The sequence below is a fragment of the Neopelma chrysocephalum genome, unplaced genomic scaffold (genome assembly GCF_003984885.1).
Source record: "Neopelma chrysocephalum unplaced genomic scaffold, ASM398488v2 Primary Assembly neopelma1_103b, whole genome shotgun sequence".
In the NCBI taxonomy this organism is placed as follows: Eukaryota; Metazoa; Chordata; class Aves; order Passeriformes; family Pipridae; genus Neopelma; species Neopelma chrysocephalum.
The window spans coordinates 2,110,251-2,124,379 of NW_020897767.1; the positions used below are offsets into that span (position 1 = coordinate 2,110,251).

The window sequence follows — 14,129 nt, forward strand, 5'->3', positions numbered from 1 at the left end:
GAAATGATTCCCTGGAATTGCTCAAGACCCTCTGGATGTGGCTCAGTGCTCTGGGTGAGTTGACCAAGTGGTGTTTGATCACAGGTTGGAGTTGATGATCTGGGAGGTCTTTTCCAACCTGGAAGATCCCATGGGAGCAGTTTGGATAATTCATTCATAAATGGCAAAACCCCATCAAGATTCCAGGCCACTGTGCCCGTCTCTACATCCACAGCCCAGGAGTTTTCCCAGTATCCCAGTGGACACGCCCCAGCTCCCAGCCTGGCTCACCTGGACCAGGATGGACAGAACTTTCTGGCATTTAAATTCCCAAATATCCAAGATTAGATGGCAAAGCAGTTCCTTCAGACCTACCATTCAGGAATCTACACCATTAAAACAATAAGGAAAAGATTTCCATGGAGAAACACTGATTTATGTCCATGGAATCCAGCTGATACATTATATTACACTGATATATAATATAAATCCCTTCTCTTGGAGCATTGTGGATCATCGTATTCCTGATTAATTCTGCTGTTAATTAATCAGAAATACATCTGATATCCTTCCTATCAATGTCCAGGGAAAAATCAGAGTTCACTGAGCTGCAAAGTATCCTTAATTTAGGAGATTTAACTGTGCCATGACAGTTGTCCAATGGAACTGGGAAGGAATAGGATTTTTCTAGGACTTTATTTCCTGTATGTTTAGCACCAAACCCTGAAATTTTCTCCAACTATAACTTTTAACCCAAAACTTTCTCTAAACATGACTTTTAACACACTTTTCTGTGTAATTCCCAGAGTTGGGAGCAACTGATGTTGTCACTTCCAGTGAAAGAATGGATTAAATCCACCCTTTTGAGACATTCCACATGCACAAAACACACAGGGACTCTCTGAAAGGGTTTTCACAACAAAAAGAAAAAGCCCTATATCAATAATAATAAAAAAAAAAAAGGCAGGAAACAAAAGGATTTTCTTTTTAACCCTCAGCCCTGGCTCTTCAGTAAGAATTTATTAAATGGAAGAATACACAGGAGTTAGGATGCTTTTCCAGCCCTTCCACCACATTAATTTTATTCTTTACAAAGGGAAATAGGTCAAAAACATGAGACAGACCTACTTTGTGTCAACACAGTGACAGCCCCCAGATTTATTAAAAATTAAGACTAATATTTGGTATGTAAGAGAAATAAACTGAGAGTGATGTCACCATTAGCAACACCTTTCTTAGGGAATATTATTATATAGAATATTACTGGGCTAGATGTCAATAAGAAGTGAAGAAATGCTATTAAATCAACTTTATTTCAGGGGAAATTGTAGAAGGAAAGAGGAACTTGGTGCCCCTCCTCAGCAACCTGGAATCTGATATTATTAAACACAGTCCTACAATGCTTTTATAATGAAGATTATATGAATTTCAGGGATGTTTGATACAGAGTGTTCCTAAAGTATCTAATAAATAGATGCAGGAAATAAAGAGGTAAAACTATTTGTAATTGTTCAGTTTTGCTGGACATTATTGACTCAGAGGTTACTGGGGAAATGGAAATTCCTGAAAATAAAGATTTTCTTTTAAAAGAAAACCGTATTTAAACGTAACTTTCGCAATCTCGACCTGAAAGTTCAACCAGATTTTAGAGGAGTGACTGAAAACCAGGAATAAAACCGGATTCCTGGAAATCTGGTGAAAGGCTCCAGGCAGAGTTATGGGAATAATCCCAGACCTCCATTAACTGTGCACTGGGAGATCAAAAATCAAGCAAGAAAGGGGAAAAATGAAACCCATCCTGCCACATCTTAAAAGCAGAGATCACAATAAACCAAATAACCCTCCTTTGTGGGAGACACCTGACGGTCAGGGCAGAGCAGGAATTGGAATAATTGGAATAATTCAGCCCCAGTTTCTGTGCAGGGGAATGTCAGAACTGTGGCAGGACTGCAAATTAAACCCATAAATTATGCTTTTGTGCCAAAGTAACAATCACATGACTGGGCTATTTTTAGACACAGGGAAATTTTTTTTTTTTCTCCCCAATTGCTATTTTTTTCACACTGTTTACTGAATTACGTAGCTCTGCTCAGCAATTTCCCTAATGAAAATCCACTTAAGGTATTAAAAAAAATATGGTATCAATAAAAAACCAGCTCTTCAGACACCTCAGTGCAAAACCCACAGCTTTTGCTGGCATTAATGGAATAACAGTTGAGTTTTTTGCTGCCTCTGAACCCTGGGGTGCTACAAATCTGTATAATATGATGGGTAATTACTTACTAATTGAATGTATTTGGAGAATTTGGCCCCACTATTTTGTTTTATTTAAGAGGCACTTCTCTACTTTCTAAAAGAGGACTCAGAAATTCGAAGACATTAAAAAAAATAAGTGTGTTTTAATCCTTTTAAATGCCAAATAGTCCTTCCTTGCTACACCAGCTCTATTAGTTATAAGTGTAATCATTTTTAAATGGATTTATGAAGATTTGTATACATGACCTTTCCTTCTCCAGCTTCTTCTCCTCCTTCCCCTGCTCTGAGTCAGCTGGTTCATGAATATACCATTTATTTCGAAATATTCTGCCACTAAAACATCACGTTTGCTTTGTTATTTAAGAGCTGTGAAACAAGTAATGCCCATATAAAGTATTTTTCGATGCACTAATTGCCAGCAGGGCACAGGATTCAAATAAAACTGGAAAAAGCCTGACCTTTTTCCTCATCAAGCATCAGATTGAAGGTGGGTCTGTTCATCTTGTTCTTTCCAAGCTGAAAAGGAATCAGTTGAAACAGTTAAAAGAGAAGCAATAGCGAGCAATATATTCCACTTACGATGTTAAGATATTAATTATTATCTATTATTATTACATTATTAAATAAAATTTATTTGTTAATTAATATTAATAAATATTTATTCTATTAATATTAATTTTTATTAATATTTATAAATACTTAGCGTTTCTTAGATTATTATTTCTCCTTTGAAATAACTGCTTCCCCTTAGTATTTTGTACATATTTAATTTCCTAAAACATCACGAACACAGGGGAAAAAATATATAACATTTAGAAAATGCTAATGTAAAATTCTCTGTTTAAAAAAAATCAGATTTACTAGAGTTTAATCTGTATTCTGGCAACACAGATGATCAAAATTCCTGACTGTACACACCCCACTAGTTTCAAATCAGATTTTTGTGCTTCACGAGTGTCTGGCTGCTCCACTCTGAGATTCAGTTTTAAGCAAGCCAAGGTGTTTTTAGCCTAAAAAAAAAAAAAAAAAAAAAGAGCAAAGTGCCCAAATGTTCTTGTCTGTGTATTTTGGGGATGAATTTTTGTTCTTGTCTGTGTATTTTGGGGCTGAATTTTTCTGTGCCAATTATCAGATGTGCTCATGCCGACACCTCGATAAGGATGGATTTCACTGTCCCATAAAAGGGGAAGGCTCCAGTCTGGCTCCTGGGAAATGAAACAGTTGATTTTATGATAGAATATTTTATTCTCTATTCCTTGGATGTGTTTTGCCACCCAAACACGACGTATTTATGTTTAAAGCAGAGCAAGGAGGGACCTGGGGAGGATGCTCAGCTCTGCGTCCCGGCTTAGCTCACCTGACCCGCTGTAAAACCCGGTTTTAGTGCATGTGAAATAGGCTGAAAATGCACTAAACCAGACAAAAAAGGGCTTGATTCTCTTCAGAAGGAAGGAAACAAAAGGGTGAATCATATTCAAGCTCGACAAGCACAAGAGAATTCCACCAGCTCATCAAAGCAGGGAAGAGAAAAATGAGAGTAAGGCCCACAGGCACCCAGAAATTAAAACCATGTGGGCCTTCAAGGGTTCAGCACATCCAAGAGTTCAAGAACAAAGCTCCAAAGAAGATAAGAACCTTGAAAATGCACTTTTTCATCCCAATCTAAGGGCTGGATTGTGCCAGATCCTGATTACAGCTCCACCAAGTCCTTTATTCTCTGAGTAGGCCCCAAAAATGGCTCTGGGAATTCAGGCCTAACACAGATAAGTGAGAATTTTCTGGTCTCTGCTCCAAAAAGGAGTTATTAGGGAAAAATGTGGGCAGAGAACCACTTAGTCACCTCTTTATCACAATGTTATTTAACACTTGATCAAAAGAAATTAACCCATTAACAAAGATATACCCTGTCCCAAAAAAAAAAACCCAACATAAACAAAGCCATCGGTGCCATAAATGCCGTAAATTCCTGGCAGGAAAATCTGGGAAATCAGAATTCCAGACACACACAGAGGGAAAACAGGCCTCATTTTGTTCTGCAGGTGTTAATTTTTTTATGTTATGCTTCACCTGAATTCAAGGAAACCTGTGGCAAACTTCCAGAAATGTTGCTCAACCTGGATTTCACTCCCATTTCAAACTGGAGCCTTTTTCAAAGCATTTTATTTAAGATTAAAAAAAGGTCCTTTGGTTCATTTTTACTGCAGTATACTCATTTTTACTCATCTTACTGATTTTACTCATTTTCAACGGAAGGGTATTGCCAGGAACAGGAAAAGTTTGCAGGGAAAACAAGAGAAGGTTAATCCCAAAATTTAGGTTGACAGGTCAAAACTACAGAAATTGTCTGAAATCTGCCTTTTTATGTGTTTTTAAAAGTTCCCTAAGAAAAATATCCCAGTTTTTCATCTACATTTCCAGTCAGATATGAGGCAAACAAAAAAAAAACTTGGTCTGTTTTTTTTCCCCCATGTATCCCAAATTACCCTTTGTGCAAAATTAACTTTTTTTTTAATTTTTTTTTAAAATTTACAGAGCAACCTCCACCGTTGCTTTGATAAAAACCTCTTATCTCTTTTTTTCTGCTCATCCTACAATGTTCCCTTTTCTCCTACAATAAACAAAATAAACAAACCCAATCCTTTTAGCTGTTCTTTTATCAGTCCTGCTTTTCTCTCCTTTGGCTTCTTCTGGTTAACACCAGTTTTATTAAAATTGGTTTATTTTAAATTTTAATAAGAGAGAAACATTTTTAAATAGTATTTTGATAATAAATATTTAAATAGTATTTTGCTAATAAATATTTTAAAATATTATTTTAAATAATAAATAAATAATGATAAAGAATCCCTTTGCTTACACACTCAGCAATTCCCTTATCTCATAATCCAGGTTTTCTACTGACAGATGTCTTAGGACCTGTCAGCATCACAGATTCACCAAATTCAATTAAAACATGAAAGTAAAACCCTCCTTGGAGTGATACTGATACTTGCTTTCAAGAGTTAAAAATATTCAGTATTAAAAACATTTAGTAAATATTTCTAAATGCAGCCTCAATTTCAGGTTCCACTGGTAAAATTTCTAAATAAAAAGTAAAAAAAAAAAATTAATAATAATAATAATAAAAAAAATCAAAATATCTTCCCTATTTTCATAAACTTCCCCCAAAGAAGACTGATCTGTGTTGGCTGGAAGGGACAGCTCTCTAAAAAAAAAATTCAAAACGAGTTGTGAACATCCAGTATTCTGTGGGAATATTGTACTTATTGGTTCCAAGGTGATCAGGCAGGTAAAATTATGTTTTTTCTCTGAAGAAGAAATGAATAAGATAAGAATGAAAACGTACCAATGTGGTTTTAAAAACCTTATTTTGAGGCAGCAAACACAGCACAGACCCTGCCCCGACTCACTGAGGTGCCCCAACAGCCCGTTGTAAGAGGCCATAATTTTATTTAAAATTAAAAACACATTCCTTCAACTGGGGCACTTCAGATTAGGGATCTCTTCAGTCTTTTCTGGAGGGATTTAAAAAAGCTTTGGAGAAATCTCCAAGCTCTGGAATTAGCCTGGTATTTATAGCTCTGCTTCCCGTGTTCTTTGAGCTTCCCGGGACCTTCTTTCTCCCCATCTGCTGGTTGTTGACGTGGCCTAACCTTGTATTTTGATGATGAAAAATCAAGAAGAATAAGAGCATTTCATTTGATATCGTGGAATTCTGGCTGGATCCCAGGGCAAGGCAGCTCCACTTTGCTGCTACAGCACAATCCAGGTCAGGATTGGTGCTCCCAAATATGACTAATACTCCACGGTGACACAAAATTGGGAATTTTCTCACCTTTCAAATGCTGTTCTTCAGATGCTGGTTCCACACAATCATTTCAATCTTTTTGCTTTATTCTCTTATCAAAACTCCACCTATGGGTGCACTGTCCATCCTCTACAAAAGCATAAATTGCTAAATTGTTCCCTTCTCTACCTGAGCACCATCACATGTTGAAGCTGCCCGTTCTTCTCTTTCATTTTTGTTAACATTGTTAATTGGAACTTCGCTGCCGCAGCGTAAAACCACCAAAATCAAAATCCAGCTGGATAAATGCAGAGATTTATTTTGGAATACTCACCTACATTGCTTCTCATGGTCTTGCTTGGGGTTCTCTTGGGGATCTTTAGGCTCCTTAAAACTCTTGGTGCACTTTGAGCTTGGCTTTAGACAGTCTCCTGTTGTGCTCTCGACAATGGCCTATGTCCATCGAGGTGGCTCCTGGGCTTCCCCCACCCCTCATCTGAGGAATTCCTGCTCCCCACGTTACATCTGGGGAGATAATTAGAGCGTTTCAATTAAAAAAAATAAGCCACATGTCTTTATTTCACTTTTCTTGGTCACTCTGTAAGTCCCAGTGCAACTAATTGATATAAACTGTAAGAATATTTGATTTTCAAGGGTAGGATGGTTCTGATTGGAATTGAGCAGAAACAAAGATGCTTTTTATTACTTGATGGTGTTTCACTGGCCAGAAGAGTGAGGAAATTCCTATAAAAATGAGTGTATGGATCCTTAGTAGGCAAAGAAAAAGGTCATGTCTTCAGCCACCTCAGGTAGTGCTAATCCACATTAAAAACCTCCCACTAAGGATGAAAAGGTTGGGTTTTAAAGAGTTATGATTGATGTGTTTGAATGTTTCTGACACCAAGAGGAGTCAACAGCCCTTTAAATCAATTAATTAGACTCTTTTAGGGGTGAAACTCATCAGGTTAAAGGCACATCCAAAGAACTAAGGGGTTAAAAACTCGGACCTGAGAGTCTGAGGAATCAGCACAGGCACAGTTGGGCATCAAATTCAGAATTATTGGGGATTTCACAGCTTTTACAAAATAAATCTTCAATTAAAACAGCTGCAGCATCACTGGGTTTCGAATCCTACAGACAATGTAATGAATTTGTTCTGATTTTCGTATTTGGAGCCTCTTCAAAAGCCATTTGTCACCACAATAAAGCTCTTGGTTGTTGTTAAAACCTTCTCCTGTCACAGCAAACCCATTGATACAAAAAAAAGGAATAAAAAATGTCAGGTAAGCCACACAAACAGGGTGTGAGCACACAAGTCACAGGGTTTACCTGCTCTTTATACTGAATACTATGTACATTCAGTCCAGAGATATTATCATATAACATGTGGATATTACTGAATTATTTCACAATGTGACCATTATTATATAATAATATAATTCAAAACATGACCATTATGATATATTATATAGGTATTATTGAATTAGTTCAGAATATGACCATCATCATATCATGGTATTATTATATAATAATAGATTTCAAAACATGACCATTCTAACACATAGATATTATTGAATTATTTCAAAACATGACCATTCATATAATTATGGATAAATAAGAATAAGCTACAATGTAGCTTATCTTTATGGTAACAAATCAAATAGAAAGGTGGGATAATCCCCTATTAAAGAATTTACATTAAAAGATATTTTAGGTCATAATTTCCCTATGGATAAAACAATCTTCATCTCAAATTCTTTATTAATGTTTCAACACATTGAAAGGTATTGATAAGAGCCATTTTTACCAAGGGCTCCCCTGGAGCCTGTAATGCTGATCACAGCAAACACTGCAAAACTAATTTACTGGAAACAATTCCAATAGATGGATGAAACAGCCCAAGAATAAAACCTTAGTCAGAGCAGGGCTTAAAAAAAAAAACTGGGTCACATGGACAGAGCAAGGACTGGAGCAGCAGCAGGGAAAGAAGCTTCTGTTAAAGGCCTCAAGAAATCTACAGGAATCATTATAAAAATTAATTTACATAAATAACCTGATTTCTCACCTTATCAAAATTACACAGTGACAATAAAATAATGACAAAAATTGCCTGTGCTGATGATATAAAAATGGACTTAATGACTACAATATTTTTATTTTTTGATTGAACACATATCCATAACATTAAACTTCCCAGAGTCCTCCAAAGCTGCAGGAATCTCATTTTTGGGGAAGAAACATCTGTTTTTTCCAGAGCCTTTTGCTGTGTGGTTCCCTTTGCGAGCTTTCTATTTACATAACGAGCCTGTGCCAACAGATTAAAAAAATCCTGTGCCCCTCTAATCTCTGCAGATACAATATTCTTACAACTCTGGTATTATTTGGTGCATCTAAAAGGAAAGATACTGAAGAAAAAAAAGGAAAAATACAGAAAACTGTGAGAAAAACAAACTCAAGTTTTCAACTGTGAGCTGTCACAGAGGAGTGTAAAGAGGGGATGGCAACTTCTTCACTTCAGGGGGGTTTGAAATGCATTTCTTCTGAACCAATCAACTGGATTATTGGCTGGTTCTCAGGTTATTTTTCCCATTTACCCCGTGGCATAAATGAAAAACACCCCTCCAAAGCAGGTAATTCCAAACCACAGCTGGGAAATATCTGGAAAAGGCTTGGAGACCAGGTTAGGAGCATCCAAGTCTGATTTTTCTTTTCAATAATTGTTTTGTTAAGTGTCAAACTCACACAAAATTATATTCAGTGTTTCATAGTACTAAAAATAAATATATTATCTTTAATTTCTAGGGGTGGCACTACAGTAGCAGGGGATAAACAAGCCCATCAAACACTTGTGACACATCAAAGAAAATAAAAGAAATCATGATAAAATTTGAAATCACTGTGTTTATTACCTAAATATGTGACAAGGAGAGAAATCCCAGGATGCTGTGGGTGGGAAGGGACATTAAAACCCATCCAGTCCTTCCATTAAAAACCTTCCACTATCCCAGTTTGCTCCAGCCTGGCCTTGGACACTTCCAGGGCTGGGGAATCCTCACCTTCTCTGGGCCACCAGCAGGAGAGGTAAAGAGACAACTCACCTACCTGCAAGCAGGAAGACTGGGGGCTGGAATCCACCAGGATCTGGTGGGGCTCTGGATTTTTGGGAAGAGTTGGAGAAGTGCTGTTTCTTCAAGTGTTTGTGTTTCTTTGCCCGTTTTGTTGCGATAAAGCCTCTTCTTCCTGCAAGGAAACACATCCTGGACTGAAAGGGCTGCAGAAAGGCAAATCATCCTCAAGTTCCCAATGGAAGGATCCCTTTTTTTCATTGGCCATGAACACAGGATCAGGAGAATTCCCTACAGGCCAAGGCAGGGTCCAGGTCTGGCCTTATCCTCCTCTGCTTTACATTTGTACAGGATTTAAGGCTGTAGGAACAGAGCCCACACAGCTGGAGAAGGGATAACAGGGCTTTTAAAGGAGATATTCCTGAGATGAGCCACCAGAAAGAAAACTTCAGAGAACTGAAATGGCACAAAAGATGCCCGGTTTTGCTTATTTATATCTGATTTATATCCACACTTCCTCTCTTTATATACACTCACACACATAACATATATACATAAATTAACATAAAAAAGTAATAAAATTAATATTAAAAAAATTAACATAAAACCCTAATTGAAAGTAGATTATAGACTTGCAGACTTTCTTTTCCCGAAATGCCTTGTAGATTTTCTCCCAAAACAAACACAGCTACGAGGAATTCTGTGACTGGAACATGTGATGGTGAGTCATGAACTCGGCCCAAGCAGAGCCTTGTGTTTAATTTTATTCTTAGAACCAGCATTAAGAGTGGGGGGAAATATCTGTCCATGATTAAGTTTGGACTAACTACAGGGCTTGTGGGATTTTCAGGTCTCCCCAAAGCAGAGCTGGAACCTCAACCAATCTAGGCCTGGCTTAAACCAGGGCTCTGTGGGCTCCTCAAAGCTTGAACACTTTGGGGACACCAGGTTTTTTTCCTCATTCCTTCATTTCCCTGGGATGTGAGGAGGAAATCCCCAAGGTGGAGCCCCTTCCTTGTGTCAGAGGACACAACTCGGCCCCTGCTCCAAGGCTGCTCCCAAGTGGATCAGCCAAGGGAGCCGATTTGGGTATTTCTGCTGGATTAGTCTTAACCCAGATGAGTTCCCTAATCCCTGGGGCTGCAGGAATGCCTGGGCTGGGCTGGGAAGGAGCAGCACGGGGGCAGGAGTGAGGAAATGCAAGGGGAAAGCACAGCAGTGAGTTTGGCTCAGGCCACTTGGAGCAATCCAAGGATTTGCTCCTTTATTTCAGAGTCCTGGAAAGGCTTTTCCCATCTCCTGTTTTCGTAGCAGGGCCTCGGGATATTCATTGTTTAGACAGAATTTATATTTATCTGCCTGTATATTCAAACTTTAGGATCCCAGTTCTAAACTTTAACTGTTCCAGTGCCAAAGAGCAGGAGGAATGTTTGGAATACTTGAGTGAAGTCACCACAAAGCTGTTGGAAAACAACGCTCTGGCCTCCTCCCTGATTAGAATTCCCATCTATTATCCCAATATTTGCTAGACACGGGGTCTGGAGAAAATGAAGTTAAAGCAGAACAGATGGCACAAGAAAAGAGGAGCGACTCTCCTGCCTTCCCAGGCTACCTTTGCAGGAACATATGGCCTTTTCCTGGGCTTTTGTGGGACAACAAGTTGGCCAGATGAGCACGGCTTCAAAAGTGAATTATGACCCCCTGACAACACGAGGTGCCAAGTGGAAAACACGAAAGCTGAAAGCAACACGATTAAAACAGGCAGGGTTTGCAGATAAATTAATTCAAAAATTAGATATAAGGCTTAAATACTATCACATTTTTAATTTTTAATTATGTGATATGTTATTACAAGTCTAATATATTGATATATATATATAAGTCTAACATACTAACTTGCTTCCTGATGTGTGTGATATATAAGTCTAATACTTATATATATATATATATATATATGGGAAGGCCCTGCCTGCTTTTTGCACATTAAACAATAACATATTCTCTGTATCCTTCATATCCTGATGAAGTTAATACTCGAGATTTAAAGCCTGCAAACTGAAGGTCTCTTCGACAATCACACATCCTGATTTATTTTGGTTTAAAACTGAGAATTAATGAATAATTTAGAAACTTTAACCCCTTGCTGTGTTTCCCTCTGGGCTCCTTTGCCCACCTGTTGTCCCAGCACTGCCTCACAACGGGAATGGAATCAACTTTTCTCCTTTAATTTAATGCAGAGAGAGCTGGGAAACTGTTGAGAACTGAGATGATGAACAAAGAATTTCAGGTCTGTATGACACCAGTTTGGGTTTTCTCTCGTTTTTCCCACACAAGTGTTGCCAGAGGTACAAAAGAACGGGTTAGTAAAAAAAAAATTACTACTACAAAGTACTAAATAAGTGAATTTCTTTATTATAGAATCCCAGGATGGGTTGGGTTTGGAGAGGTCTTAAAGCCCATCCAGTCCCAGTTCCATGGGCAGGGAATGTTCCACTGGACCAGGATTTCCAGGATACCCCAGCAGGGAACCTCTCTGTGTTGTTGTCTCTACAGACATCACTATTCCAAAAGTGGAATGAGGAGAGGACAATGTTAATACAGCCCTTTCTAGATTTCTCTGATGAACACAAAGCCTCATCATATAATATATAAATATCCCCCCAAAAAGTGAAGACTTTTGGTAAAATAACCCGAAGAGGAGACAGAAAGAATCATCTCCCCACCCCAGGGTCCATCCCTCCTCCAGCTGCTCCCACACTGTGCTCAGACACCTCTTTATAGCCAAGACCCACCTCAGCCCACCAGAAAACCTTTATTTCTATATCCTGACTCAGATTATTTCATATAAATATATTTCAGATTATCTTATATAAACATATTTCAGATTATCTTACACAAACATAGTTGTGTTGACCCCAGGATCACAACTTTTTCCGTTCCTGTAAACAACTCTACAAACACTTGAATAAATAGAAACCAGTACCAGAAGAAAAGGATACCTGGACTTCCAGCTGAATCCCTTATCCCAAAGCCCCAAATTCATCAGGAAAGAGGACATTTAATGCACCAAGCACGCGAACAGTTTATATTTTTGCCTCGTGACACTTTATCATCACATAATAAAGTGTCTGCTTTGAGCCATGACATTATGCCATTGTTTAAACTTCAACCCTCCCCAAAGAAAATAACATAAACTTCTCCAAACTCTGTTGCTTCTTATTTAAAAAGCCTTGGCACAAAATCTCCTGGCAAATCTTGATTATTTTAAACTCTCTTCTCAGTGACCAGCACCCAGCACAGACTCTTTGCATCCATTTTCTACTGGTCTGGAATCGTGGAAGAGAAATTATCCTGCCTGGAACTGGAAGGGCTGAGCAAATTGAAAATAAATTTCCAGGGAGGAGGAATTTCCCCCCAGTTCCCAGCACATCCCATGTTCCACCTCCTTCACCAGCAAGGAATATTCCCTCCAAGTAGTTCTTTCAAAGTGATGCTGCTACTAATTAATCCAACTAATTGTCCAATTCATTGATAGAAGTATCAGGATGGTGTTTTAACAATCCCCTGGCACAGGACTCCCGAATCAGAATTTCTGGAATTCTGATCCTATTCTCGCTAAGGTTAATAGATGGTTTCCCACTGAGTTTAACATAATTCACATTGGATCACTCCTGAGTCTATATTTATATAAAATGCCCTACTATTCCAATCTGTTTGATCATTTCAAAATTACCCACCTTATTTATTCATAGATAGAGATCAAAATTCTATAAAAATTTAGCCCAGGATTGAAGGAGTTTTCAGGAAGCTTCCATGGATTTCACATTCCTACAAAAAGGTTTTATGTTTTTATAAAAGTCTGTTTTTCAGGTGTTTCTAAGTACCATGGGACTAAATACTCAAACACTCCTCTGATTTTTAGGAATATGTATCACCTGCTGCAACAGCACTGAGGCCTTACACAAATATTAACTATTATTTATGACAAATGTACCAAATGTCACTGGGGAAAAAAGTGCCCATCCTCTTAAAAAGCCAACAGAACTCACTTTGTTGCGAGGTTTTCTGAGTCTGTGAAAAGTCCAGAGATGAGAAAAATGCTGCAGATAATATTTATTTAATGTACAACCAAATCCAAGCCCTCCTGATGCCTTAAGGAATTCCCAGATTTGGGAGCTCCACGGTGCCCTTGGGCAGTTATCGATCCCCACCTCGTGTGTTGTTCTGGCCACAGTGATCACAAAAATAACTCATTTTGCTGCAGAATTGGGCAGAGATGATTCTTTTTTCCCCCTGAAATCCTAATTTCAAGATGCAATTCCTCCAGGTTGTCCCTGGCATTTGGGTAAAGCACATATCCTCTTGCCTGGCTCCTCTTCCCCTGCTCTGGGTGATGTTGGGAATCTGGCTCCTGGACTCTCTCACCAACAATTCCTATTCCTCCATCTTTTCCTCTCCTCACCACCACTTTTCCTTTTGGATCTAATTCCTCAAGCAGGGAACCTGCACTTAGAACAGTCCTGGGTCTCTTCCTCACCCACATCTCATCCTGACACCGCCTGAGCTCACTCTCCTGCTCCTCATCCCTTGGATATGACTCCTAATTTCTTCAGCATCTCTCTGTGGGGTCTCATGAGGGACAAACTTATCCCAGTGTAGTCCCTCAGCCCAGGTGTGGGAGCATTTCTAGTCATACAAGACTTTTGCAGTTAAAAAAACTAAAAATAGACAAAATCTGAGCTGGTAGTTCGGGCCTGGAAAGCCAGGATGGGGAAAGTTCTCCAAGGCCACATCTATTCCCTGCTTCTTTCCAGGCTGGCACTGAGGAGCCCCTCCCTAGAGGGAAGATTTCAGCCCTCAGGATTCTCATGAGAGAGATTTCCAAGGAAATGATCAGGAATCCATGAGGGGCTGGAGTGTATCCAGGGAAGGGAACGGAGCTGGGGAAGGGTCTGGAGCAGCAGGAGGGGCTGAGGGTGCTGGGGGGGCTCAGCCTGGAGAAAAGGAGGCTCAGGGGGGACCTTCTGGCTCTGCAACCCCCT

General features: G+C 38.9%; 1 long non-coding RNA gene across 2 annotated transcripts in view; it reads right to left on the minus strand.

The window, feature by feature from the left end:
* Window positions 1-14,129, minus strand: part of LOC113973594 — a 31,386-nt gene that overhangs the window by 4,542 nt on the left and 12,715 nt on the right. The window contains exons 2-4 of one of the 2 annotated variants that reach the window (XR_003536265.1): window positions 9,125-9,262; window positions 6,357-6,547; window positions 2,694-2,751 (exon numbers count right to left, since the gene is read on the minus strand). This is a non-coding gene — a long non-coding RNA (uncharacterized LOC113973594). Of the gene's footprint in view, window positions 1-2,693; window positions 2,752-6,356; window positions 6,548-9,120; window positions 9,263-14,129 lie in introns of both variants that reach the window. The other variant, XR_003536266.1, reaches the window with a different exon arrangement.